Genomic DNA, 13,631 nt, shown 5'->3' on the forward strand with positions numbered 1-13,631 from the left:
GTATATCTGTATGGCCAAGCTATTGAGGTTGCCGACAAGTTTTGTTACTTTGGTGATAACATTGGAGCACAGGGTTGAGCAGGTACAAGGAAATTCTGTCATTAATAACCAGTAGAACTGTTGTCAACCCAGGAAAGTGTCTATCAGGTACATTTATGCAGTGTGATGATGTATGGAAGTGAAAGCTGGCCAGTAAGGGCTGAGGACATGCGTTGCATGAAGTGACACGATGGATGTGTAATGCACGTCTTAATGACAAGCTTAGTACTGATGGGCACAGAGGAAGATTAAATCTGGACAATATTGGCAGATGTGAGCAGAAGAATGATTTTCAAAAGAAAAAAAGAAAAACAAATATTTTAAAAGAATAAACGTTGGTTAAGCAAGTAATATATAAACTTTTTAAATGACACAAAAAGAAAAAAAAAAAGACATTCGTGATTCTTTAATTTCAGTTTTTCCTTTTCATTAAAACTGTTCTTGAATTATTTATCATAATGATAAACTAAACTTTAATAGCTTATCGTATAATAGTATTAGTGTTCCCAGAAACTCAATATCGACCTCAAATTATTAATTAGTATTATCATCATGGCAACTGTGTCACTCAGACATTTCTTTTTACAAGGTAACATTTATTAGTTGAGTGGGTTGGGAGGGGGGGGTACCAACTAAAATTTTGCGATTTTTTTTTTTCACCGCGTGTTTATCGTTTTTTTTATTTTTTTATATTGTTCTCTTAAATGTAAGCGCTATGACCATGTCTCCGACCCCCTCCTACAGACACACACACGTTCGAAAATTACCCAAAACGACGTCTAAATGTAATCTGAATACACTAGCATGCCCATTGTTAACAAGCTCCATTTCATGTTATTTTTTCAATGCTGGTTTTTTGTTTGTTTTTTTTTTGCATAAAAGAACTAAATTATTGCATAGGGGGTCCCATGAGCCAGTGAAATGTTTCCATGGGGTTCTGCTCCAGCAAAAAAAGGTTGAAAATTACTGGGCTAGAGGATATATGTTGCATGGAGAGAAATGATATGAACATATCTTTTTTGACAACCTTGCTAGTAGAAGCAGGCTTTTCAGCTGTTGCTGACATCTTTACAAAAAAGAGAAACAAATTGGGTGCGAATAAAACAGGAACGCTAAGACTGAAACCAAATAAAACGTATTGCTGATCAAGAATTGAATAAAAAGCACCAAGAGAAGATATCACATTAGATACTTTTTTTTTTAAACAATTTTTATTTTTTGCAAAATTTAAAAACTGATTTTCTCTCTTTCCTCACCACAACCCTCCATTTCTCAACTGCTATCCATTCTTCTCTCTTGTTTTAATGTATTGCAAATAAATAAATAAATCAAGACTTCATTTACTCAAGCTATCCATTTTAAAATGTACTACTGTAATCTCATTTATTGATCCTGAACAACACAGAGTAGAACAAATCACAATGACATTCTTAATCCTGGATACTTTTGTTCTCCTACTCAACACGTTTTTACAGTAATATGAAGAAGAATGATTCTGAAAAGGAAAATAGTCCAAAGAGATTTAACTGTAATACTGTAATTTTCATCTATTGCTCTCAGACGACTCCTTGTAAAAGAAATGTTTCTGTACCCCACTCCCTTCATATTCTTACTTACAAAATATAACCAAGTAGTGGTAATAATGGCAATCATACAACTCAGAGTACAAGAAAAGGCGGTCACATTCCTGGCACACTTACCAAATGCAGTACTGTGATGTTAGTAAGGAAGCCTTAACATCACTAGTGCACAAGCGCAAAAATAAAGTATGAGGAGAAATAATGTTGATAATGACAATTTCATTGCTTCCAAACAACACCAAGTAGAAGAAAAGATGGCCTAAACTTTTTTCAGTTATTTAATGAATTATTTATTAAATGTTTAAGAGAGAGAGAGAGAGAGAGAGAAAGAGAGAGAGACAAGGACACACACATAAAAACCATATGCTTCATGTTTAGACTTCTGTCTATAAAAATTTTTAATGCTTATCCATATCTCAAAATTAAAAGTCGATACCCGTATTTGAACCTGCAACATTATCTTCATTGCCCAGTAACATTTTGAAAGATAGAGCTTTATCAAAAGAATAGAGGAATGACAATCTATGCTTAGTTTTTGACAAATTTGTTCAGACAATCTATAATATAAAAGGAAAAATGTGTGTGTACAAAAACTTTCGACACACACGACGGATCCTGATGAGATCAGTATCATTTTGAAGCTCGTTATGGGTTCAAGCCTGCCTGCCTACTACCACTTTAAAAAAAAATAAAAACTCTCTCTACTCGGGTTGCCTACTATTGTTTTAACCCCCCCACACACACACACACCGCTATTCCCACTTTTTTTTTTTTTTTTTAATAAAACACCTGTTGTTTCGGGGTTCCTTACTACATCACCTCGATACACCCAGACAACACAGGGTACCTCTGCTAGTATGAAATAAAGTGTTCATAAAAAATGAGAGTTCAAAAGAATCTGAAAATATTCTGATAAAAAATGAACATGTTTTTTTAGTAAAGATAAAATAAATAATCATGTTTGTTTCGGATAGCGCCATGTCCATTTTTTGTTAGTGTAAATGTAAGAAGATAAAAAGAATGTGTGTGTATATTAGCGTACCTGGTTTTGTTAGTGAGACATTATATGTACGAATTGTATATATGCCTTCAGTGAGCAATGCGTGTGCATGCTTCGTTGGGTGTACAGAAGTTTGTGTGTGTCTCTTGTTTTTGAAGGGTCTTTGCTCCCTTTCCTTACGAGGATTAAACTGGATTTTGATATGTGCACTGTTAAAAAAAAACAAAAAAAAAAACAGGTACAATAGAAAGAAAATTGCTATGTTTGGTTTTCTATAGTATGTGCATAGTCTGGGAACTGAATATTCTTTGTGCTATAACACATCACATAATAAGTTCTGGGCCTGACATATAGCTGACCAATAAAAAAAATTGGATTTTTATGAAGTACTAATTTTAAAATGGCACATGTCAAAATGTGATTCCAATTGGTTTGTTAGTTTAAGTGAAGCAACTGTTGCAAGTTTTTGAAAGAAAGCTGAAGATGTTACTATTTTGTATGCACATTAGTCAATAAGAAATTGGTGTTCAAAGTGAGTGCCACATTTGGTCACAGTCAATCAAAAAACAACAATTCGTTGACAATTCAAAGTGTTGTTTGCAACCATCTCAATGCAACATATAGAAAGTTTTTTTGGTTTTTTTTGCATACAATATGTGTTAATGCATTCCCCCAACCAAAGACACACACATGAGCAGGCAATGTTTTGGTCTTTCTAATTTGGGATCTTTAAGATATTTTGTTCATTGATTAACTTAAAAATAGAAGAACCATAAATAGCAAATATTTTAGAGCATTATTGTTATGTTGGGAGGAAAAGATGAATACAAATGAAGGGAAAAGGTGCCCTTTTAACAAGACAATGCACGACGGCAGGAGTTTATCACACAATGGCAAAGCAATATTTTGAATTGCATTCACACTCCCTCTTTTTTCAGATATGGATCCCAGTAACTACCGACTGCTTACATACCTTAAAAGAATGCTCAAGGGAAAGAAAGCTCCAATGGTGAAGTGATATCAGAAACCGAAGCGTATTTTAATGTCAAAGACAAATAGTTCTACAGAACCAAGGTATCAAAGTATTAAAGAAGCATTGGAATTGGTGAATTACCCTCGAAAGAGACTAAGATGATAAATGAAACAACAAATTTTAGGCAAAATTTGTTGTTTCATGAATAGGGATGTGACAACAGCATATTCTTTTCATTGTTTTGACTCTTGAGTATATATTCGACATAATTAGACACAGTTAATCAACCGAGGACCACATCACTCTATATAAAAACATATAAGATATCAACAGATACACACTCGGGAGTCAAAACAATGAAAAGAATATGCTGTTGTCATAGCCCTATTCACGAGTTAAACCTTGGGCTGAGTGATGTGTTGTGTTAAGTGATTGTGTTAAATGTGTAAACTGTTGATTCAAGTTTTTGTTCAATCAAGAGTTAATATCTCAAACAACATTCACTGCTGCTGCTACTTAGAACAACATAACCAATACAATAGTAAATATATCAACATATTGCAATGCTTTTTGATGCACTGAACACCATTTCCAATAAAAATAAAATTTTCCTTTAATGGATAGGTTTTTGTATGTTTTAACTTATTTTAAAATGTTTATTTACTTTGAAACAAAAGTAGTATCAAGTCTGTGAAATTAGCATGAAAACAAATGGCGATTTTGTTATTTGGACCGTCCATAATCGCATCCAAATAAAAATACTGGTAGACCATTATATTTTCGCATGACTAGCGACATTTATTAGATGGATTTTTACCAGTTTTTTGTTTAATTTTCAATTTTAAGCAATTGTCGAGGGTCCAAATGACTGTAACAAAATCGCAACTTGTTTTTGCAAAAACTTTTCGCATAACAAACAACTTTTTTTTCTTTTTACTGAAACTATGTTTTAATAATAACATCAAATCGTGAAGGAACAGAATAGTCAACAAAGTACCTTGCCCTCTCCATCTTAAAAATGGGTTTCTTTCAAAAGAATAACGTGAGGAGATCGGGAGGGCTTTGTTAAGTAATTTGTACCTTATTTGATTAAAAGTTATAGCAAGTTTCGTCATACAAGTGAAATGTTCAAATGAAAACTCAACCAGAATATATATACAGTTGCCATCTTTATAAACAAATTAAGAAAAGAGATAAGGAAGAACGATAACGCCACCCTTTAACTCGTATACTACTCTATCAGAAAACACAAACAAGCAATTTATCCAGTTTTTTTTTTTCTTTCCAAATTTGCCTCGACAACAAACTTCCTGATCGAGTAATTTATAAAAATTAGAACACTTTATTATAGCAAAGAAAAGGTGATTGTGCAGATTATTAATGTTTTTAGACTAACGCATTTCAAGTGAAAACATGATGTACTTACGTGTCATGTCGAAATTAATATAAATTCCCAAAAATACAAAAAAAAAAAAAAAGAAAAAGAGTAGATGTGCTGGAAGTATTTCGAACCAAAAAATTAATCCATAATTAGATTGTGGTATTTTGTGTTGAAAAATGACAGAACCTTAAGTCAAGGGGGATAAGTCAGTTTGTCATACAGAATTAGTTGCACAACTCTTCCACATTTCAACATACGCTAAAACGCGATAAATTCTAATATTACTTGTAATTATTTTTCTACTGAACCATGTTTCGTAATTTTTGGAATAAATACTAATTTTGGTACAGCACAATCACGTTGACACACCGGTTCTTGCCAGATCACTAAAATTAAGCAACGTTGAGTCTAGCCAGTACCAGATGAGTGACCATTTGGGAAGGCTAGGCACTGTATGTCACTTCTGGGAAGGTTGGGCATGGGGCCAGCACCCTCACCCTGTAAAAAGAACTCCTCGCTACAAAAGCATCTACAAAGTTGTAGATGGCCTATGGGGCTCAAGGGCTATGGATGGATACTAATTTCGACAATAATACCCAAGTACATAATGTTTTCACTTGAAATTTAGTCCATATTCTTTTAACTGATTGCCATATTTCTGTGCACATGCATAAAAATTGAATGGACAACCAGTGAAAACAATATGGAGTACATCTCTACAAAAAAAAAACGTCAGTTTGGCAAATGAAAACAGCACATATAAATTTATTATCATCAGACTAATAGCCACTATCTTATGTCGGTTTTGTGCATATTTGCAGTCACTGGCATCTGTTATAAAATCGTATATTAATTCCTAAAAATATCACAATCCAAACTATGTCTACCTACCAGAGGTATTACAATTTTTTCTCCCTAATTATTTTCTCCTCTCACTCTCCCATTTGTAACCAGGACATTTTCTACATTGTTCACAAGTTTTACTACATCGTCATCCGTATTTGCTTCATCGATAAATAGATTTAATATTACCTTTTTCGTTTTCAATTCATAAAATAATGAATGCTCCCTTTAAAAAATCCAGCCAATCCCATTGGCTGTTCGCTTGCCTTTCTCAGTGTAAGGGAATATCAGTTTCCAGTATTTTTCAAATAGTTAAACACAAAACAAGATGGTATCAATCAAACAGCAACATGACACCAATTATTAGAATATTTACCTCAAACAATACTCACAGAACTTCTTATGGGATGTTCACCGGACACATTATTGGTAATCTTCTATTTACATCTCTTGTCTTCTACATAAAACTTAAAACACAATTTCTTACAGGATGTTTAAAGGACACACTATTAATTCATCTTCAACTTTGTATTATATTTCTTGCGGAATGTTTAAGGGACACGTTAATGATTGAATAAAGAGATTTCCTCGAGTATAATTTTCAATTCATTAGTTTAAATGCTTCAAAATTCATTTTGATTTTTCCAAAATGTACATGGGATAACGTACTATAAGCAAGGTTTTCAGATTGCTGCCATAGCTGGTGCAGGTTTTCACTTTCATTAACAGAATGTAATTGAGCATGTTAAGAAATATTTCCAAAAAACAAATATATTTTTTTAGAAACTATATACTTTTACAAACTGTGCATAAATATGCTGGATTGCATTCAGACAATTACCATATCACACATGGGTACTTATGCAGAATATGAATCATGCTGAAATACTAATGTTATTATTTACTGACCCAGTGTTAATACAGAAGACACCTAACAATTAATTAAACAATACCTACTGTATAGAATATGTTCATTTAGACATATGTAAAATATGGCAGCGTCAGTATTCTACATACTTACAAAACACATGTTGCAATATAACACCTACACTAATGCAACAAACTCTACCTCAGTCATGGTCGCCATTCATCAAGACTTGATAACTATAACAAAGTTGTGAAGATATCCAGTACCCACAAGTAACTGCCCCAATATAGCAATAACCGACAGTGCTCACCAAGACCTTCATGTAACAGTAACCACCTAAAAAAGATCACTATCCTCCAGTTACCACAGATAAGTCATAACCGCTACTATATGACAGTGCCCGCCACTAGATGACAATGACAGTTGTAAAAGCAAGTAAATGCCCTAAAACAACAACAATTGCCAACAATGACAGCCAGTGGAGTCTACTAGCTGCCACTGCCAGACAACACAAGACAGTGGAAGAAAGATGCTTTCATTTTGTCTACTGCCACCAGTGCCCACAGTTTTCTAGAGCCGACATTGGCTACCACTAGCAACTGCCACCATCTATCCGTGTTAATATTTTTAGCTGTTAATTCATAGTCAGTAATTTACATAACTCACATATAATGATGCACTAGATAATCAAAGGTTATTTTGTTTTGGGGGTTGGGGGTCATTAAAGCTGTTCTGGTTTTGTGCCATATTTCCACCTGGCAACGCCAGTACACAGGTTCCGCTAGTTGGATAAAGGTCTTAATATCATAAAAACTACCCGTCAGCGATATTTTTAAGTGTGATATTCATTCAAAACAGAGCTGAATAACCCTAGGAATTAACTTATTAAAAATAAGTCGGTAAAACTTGCGGAGAATGCGCTGTTTTATGGTTGTTGTAAAAATGGAATGGAAATTTAAATTTTGTTCCGTTTTAAATTAAGTACATTTTTACATTAGGTCTAACTCCACGAATAGGTTTTCATATGCTGACATGGTGGGGGAGGGGAGGGGATCTATTCCGAAAGCCGTTCTTAACATGGAAAGGTTGGAAGGTGTCTATTCGTTGAAAGCATACCCGAAAAGTCAACATTTCCAATGTGAATGGTAAGTTGGACTTATGTAAAAAAAAAAAAAATAAATAAAAAAATAAAAAAAAAATAATACCAAAAAGGTATATCAAAGTGACTTTTTTTTGCTTAAAAATTATTTCGTTCTGGTTGATAAAACTTTATGTTTATAAAAAATCTTTTTTTTTTTTATATAAAAAAAAAACGATTGTTGAATGTTATTCTTTAGCAACGTAAATTATTTAACAGACAAAAAATTATAAAAAAAAAAGCATTAGACCCTAAGGCTGAAATAAACACAGAAAAAAAAATTTTATTATTTTTTTTTCATCATTTTTTATTAGACTAAATGTACGACATTCGAGGCTGTCGTATTGCTTTTAAAATCTGGCCTTTCTAAAGTTTGACAGATTGGCCTTTTCAAGGCCAAATTTGGCCCTTTTTTTTACGCTCTTTGATTACAAAAAAAAAGTGGTGGCCAAAAACATGGGTCATGATAGAGCGTAAAAAAAAAAAAAAAAAGGAGTCAAATTTGGCCTTAAAAAGGTCCAATCTGTCAAACCTTAGGGCAAATTTTAAAAGCAATAGGGCGGCCTCGAATGTCGTACATTTAGTTTAATAAAAATTATGAAAAACAATGATTAAAATGAAATTTTTCCTGCTTTTATTTCAGCCTTAGGGTCTAAATAATGTTTCATATAAAAATAATTTTTATAATTTTTTTGCCAAATAATTTACGCCGTTAAACTACACATTTACTGGTAAGCGGATATGAAACAGAGTTTTTAATGGTTAGAATTTTAGTTTTTGACAAATCATCAACATCGGGGTTTAATCGCTTCAAGTTCAGAATTCAATCCAATTAAAGAACATGAACAAAACGACGAAATGTTGCGTCCCTCTGCTTGTTCTGTAAGTATTTTAATGGTGAATGCTCTGACGAACTGCAAGCACTTGTGCCCTCACGACGTAAATACCATCGACAAACCCAGCAAGCAGCTAAATCCCACCCTTTACACAGTGGAGATCCCTAGATGTAGAAGAGCTTTCTACTTCAGTAGTTTCTTCCCCAGAACCGCTAGCGCTAGCCCAACTATACTGACATGCAGAAGTTCAAATGTAACGTGAACAGACATCTTATTGCCAAACTCCCTACATAGTACCCCAGTAGCTTATGTCCCTGATAGTAGCCCCCTACACCAAAGTGGCAATGTGCCTTGCTTGCGATATAAAAAAAAAGAAAAAGAAAAAATACAGAAAAATCTTTATTGTGCACGCAACGAAAATGTCATTTAAAAAATCACATAAATTGACCAAATAGTTTTTCTTCTAAGAAAGTACATTTTATGACAAAGCAAAACATTGGGTTTTGATCCGCCATGTTTAATGAATAATGAGACAACACAATTCGAACTATCGAGATCAAAATCGGCCTTGTAACGATTTACTATCAAAATTGCTAAAAAATAAAAAATTCTGTGATAAATTTACGTGATTTTGGGAATATGACCTTTTAGTTCTGTAAAGATTTTTATGCATTTTTTTTTAAATTAGGTTGAACCGCTTAATCTTATGCAATAATTTGGCATATGTCCTTTCCAAGAGTGCTCGAATCTCGATTAGTTATTAGTAGAGGTTTCAGTTATGCGATTTTTCCATGCTAACAGCAAAGCAAAGTGTTGTACGAATTCCGTCCTTAGCCAGTGACAGAAAAATCCTAAACTCAAGATAAAAATAAATAAATTTAAAAAAAATAGAAATTGCCTCAATGTCCATCTTGGGGGATGACGGAATCTAGATTTTCCATACATACATTAAAAAACCAACCTTGTGTCTAATTCTACCCTCGTGGGGAGGGCAGTAAATAAGACCATCCTCAGAGCTACTACTCTATTCTCAACTAAAAAGAAAAAAAAAAGCATGCCCTCCTATCATCAATCCAAAGTCCGGTTAGCAATGCTAGCCAAAAAGTAAAATAGAAAACAAACACGGAAAAAGGTGTGTCTGGCCGCACACATTTTCATGAGAGATTTAAAAAAAAAAAAAATGGAGTTAATCGGAGAAGTAAAGTAATACACTTAAAAAAAAATCCTGGTAATAAGAAAGTTAAGTCTGTCATCGACGATAATCCACGGAAAAAATAAGAAAACGTAAAAAGAAATTAATTTTACAGCAGGGGGAAAGCTCTTTTACGTCCCAGGGGGAAAGCTCGTTCAGGTCCGCCGAGTTTCTAAATAATCACGTTATTTCAGCACGGTCCCTTGTTTACTATTTATTAAAATAAAAAATGCAATAGCATAAAGTATTAAAATTAACCGTTAAAATAATACTGGTACTTACTTGCACTCATGTTATCGTGCTGAAATAACGTTATAATTTAGAAAACCATTCTTAACAGAGGAGGGTGTTACTGTTTTGTAACTGTTCTGTACTTAACAATTAAAAAAACAGATATCGCGAAACTTGACTTTAACTTGAATATATATATATATATATATATATATATATATATATATATATATATATATATATATATATTATATATAAATATAAAATAGCATGGTAACATAAGTGCATGAGCACAATAATATTACAAAATCTAATCCACTAATCCTTGTTAATAGTTGTAAAATATTTACTTCATGACCCTTCGAAATTTGAAAACTGTCATATAGTCATTTATCCATGGAAAGTTTTGGAAAGTTTCTACATACAAGAAGAGTATCTTATCTTGCCTATTTGTTTTCGGACCTTTTTTTTTTTTTTTCATACGAATGTTTATTGTAAAACACACCTGTAATTTTGAAGTTGATTCTTATTTTTCTTATTTAAAATTAAAACTATTAAAAAAAAAAAAATACAAAATCTAAAATTAAATAAATCATATATGTATGCACTTGTCACGGAACAAAGATGTCATCTTCCAAAAATTACGTAAATTGATCGAGTAGTTTTTTTTGTTTTTTTTAAGAAAATCAAAGTTTATGATGAAGCGAGACGTTGTTTTGTTCCGCCATGTTTTATAAATAAAAGGAATACAATGCGATTTAAACTATCAAGATCAAAATCAGCCTTATAATGGCTATAATTTATTAAAGTCGCTCAAAACCGTAGAAAAAAAAGATCTGAATTTTCTTAGTTGTTAGTTACGTGATTTTTGGAATCCGTTCCATAACTGGTACATCACATCCATCATAAAGATTTATTTTGCAACTTGGGTAGTATAAACACACCCACACCTTTAAAAAAAAAAAAAAAAAAAAAAGGCTTTCGGAATAATCACCCCCAAACCATTGCCTTTGTGGCAATCTTTTGGTCTATGTAGGAGGGGTATACCAACCAGCTGGCTCTCACTATCCAGCTCCCAGTTCCCCTTCTTCCTCTCCCCACATTAAAAAACGGGGTAAAACTATACAAACACCGTGACAGCGAATTAACCCTACCCCTAACCCTAAACCCTAACCCTAACCCTGTCACGGTGTTTGTATAATAATACCAAAAAGGGCCTTGTGCCTAATTTGCTCAGTGGAGAAGCAAATAAATACAACCCCCAAACCCCCATGTTAAGAACGGCTTTCGGAATAAACACCACCAAACTCCTCACATTAAGAACAGCTTTCGAGGTTGGCACTGTTTATTCCGAAAGCCGTGCTTAACATGGAGGTTGGAGGTGTTTATACTACGTTGGAGCAAGCCATAAAAAATACCTTTTTTGTTTTTAATAGGTTTGATTTTAAATAAGCAGTGCTTTTAAACTTTAAGATGCTTATTTAATCACCTTAAAGTTTAAAAGCCAAGTATTATGGTCCATGTGTACTAATAAATAAATAAAAAGTACAAATATTAATTTAGGCACGCGCTTCTGTCCTATTAAAGAATTTTTATTTTTTTATTTAAATCAAGTTTTGTTTTTTTTACCTGTTGAGAAAATGTCCACGGTTGATGGTTAGTCCTGATTCTTTTCAAATCATTTGCATTTCTTGGCAAATAATCCGGGCGTGTTATGTAAATAGAGTCATTGCTGAACGCGAGATGACAATGCAGGTGGTTCTCTCACCTCCAACGTCCAAAGTATTTTATTTTTAGTTTAGTCACTTTGCTGGTGCTTCCAGTTTCAAAGCATTGTTCATGGCCAAACACCGTGTAAAATACATGACACCGTTATCGACGGTGACAAATGGAAATTCGTACCCGCGTAAAATAAATTCCGCTTCGTGAGAAGGACTAAAAAAATAAAAAAAAATCTAAACACTGATCGCATAAATATGAATCGTTAAGTTGTCAAAAAACAAAAAAAAAAACAAATATATAACAAATAAATCTAATCAAAGGCAAAATAAGTTGCCTTTCTACCTAACTGAATAAGTTTTTGGTGTTTTTATTTAATGTAAATGTGAAAAACAATATTGAACGCTATCGGAGAACAAGAAGAAGAAAAAAAATGGTCGCGATGTCGCTTTGCGTCTGTGAAGTCTCGATAATCATTAAAAAAAAAAAATGAAACAAAATGGTGGTCGTCACGTTAACATTTATTGGGTGGATCTACCACCATTTTGTTTTATTTTTTATTTTGAAGTCTTTGTCGAGACTTCAAAGACATCGCGGCCATTTTTTCTTGTTCTTTGGTAGCGTTATTGTTTTTTGAACCGAATAAACATTTTACATTGAATAAAAACACTAAAAACTTATTTCTTTAGGTAGAAAATAATTTATCTTTCCGTCGATTACATTATTTATGTATTTGTTTTTTGACAACTTTTTTTTGTTTTTACGTTCGTATGTATGCTGCCATTTAGAAATTGACTTCTAAACTTATCTCTGATCTCGTCATTTTTCTTAACTGACACAAGATTTTTAGGTAATGTCACTAAATGTAGTATTGAGTTGATAAGAGATGTTGCGAGCTTGTCTCTGATGTATGGTTATTTTCATTGAAAGTGTTCGACTGAGCTTCAATCTATAGTCCCCCCTCGCCAAACTTTCACAAGAAACACTCGTCTAGCTGAAAACACTATCAATAATCCCCCCCCCACTCTTTATCTGTGCCTAAACCTAAACGTAGATTCCATGAACAAAGCTTCTTTCTTAGAACTTTACACCTGTGGAATTGTCTTCCGTTTTCCTGCTTTCTAGCTGACTACAATATGGTTGTCTTCAAGTCTAACGTAAACAAGTTCTTGATGAGCCGTTCCATATAAGTTAACAAATTTACAGAATTTTCATTACTAACAACTACTATATTGTCCAATTTCTACTGTACACTCTTTAACCCTTATTCTTGAGTGGTCTCTTGGCCTTGATAATGTGGTGATGCCTGTGTAATATATATATATATACATATATATATATATATATATATATATATATATATATATATATATATATATATATATATATATATAAACTGGATCCGGAATATAACACATTTACAATTTAATAAACAATAAACATGTTTGGAACCTCAGCATTTTAGACAGCTAGAACAAATTATTTCTTTTCAATTTTGAAGGGGGTCCACTCAGTTCAAGGGGAGATAATCACGAAAATTGTTGAAGCTTTGTGAAACTTTTTGGCAAATTAGTCTAAAATTTTGAAATTTTTCATTTTTTTTTTTTTTTAAATTCAAATCGTCAATTAATAAAATATGTACTTTTATAAACCTTTGTTAACGACTCTATAATGGCGAAATTCGAAATTTTCAATATTCAATTTTAAGGCAACCCAATGGTCATGTTAAAGAAATAAGTATATCCAAATATGAAAAACGATAAGCTACTGATTCAGATTGGCACTTATAGCGATAAACAAAAATAGAGAAAAACTTTTATATGGTACCTAG

At 32.8% G+C, this 13,631-nt stretch overlaps 1 protein-coding gene across 2 annotated transcripts in view; it reads right to left on the reverse strand.

Moving 5' to 3' along the window:
- LOC145248829 (proprotein convertase subtilisin/kexin type 7-like) overlaps positions 1-11,979 on the reverse strand; it is a 159,518-nt gene extending 147,539 nt beyond the window's left edge. The window contains exons 1-2 of one of the 2 annotated variants that reach the window (XM_080110525.1): positions 11,711-11,933; positions 2,662-2,828 (exon numbers count right to left, since the gene is read on the reverse strand). The gene's annotated coding sequence lies outside the window, so the exon portion shown is untranslated. Of the gene's footprint in view, positions 1-2,661; positions 2,829-11,710 lie in introns of both variants that reach the window. The other variant, XM_080110524.1, reaches the window with a different exon arrangement.
- Positions 11,980-13,631: the final 1,652 nt, after the last annotated feature.

This window comes from Euprymna scolopes, chromosome 27 (genome assembly GCF_053919585.1).
Source record: "Euprymna scolopes isolate OS-2025 chromosome 27, ASM5391958v1, whole genome shotgun sequence".
Classification (NCBI taxonomy): Eukaryota; Metazoa; Mollusca; class Cephalopoda; order Sepiida; family Sepiolidae; genus Euprymna; species Euprymna scolopes.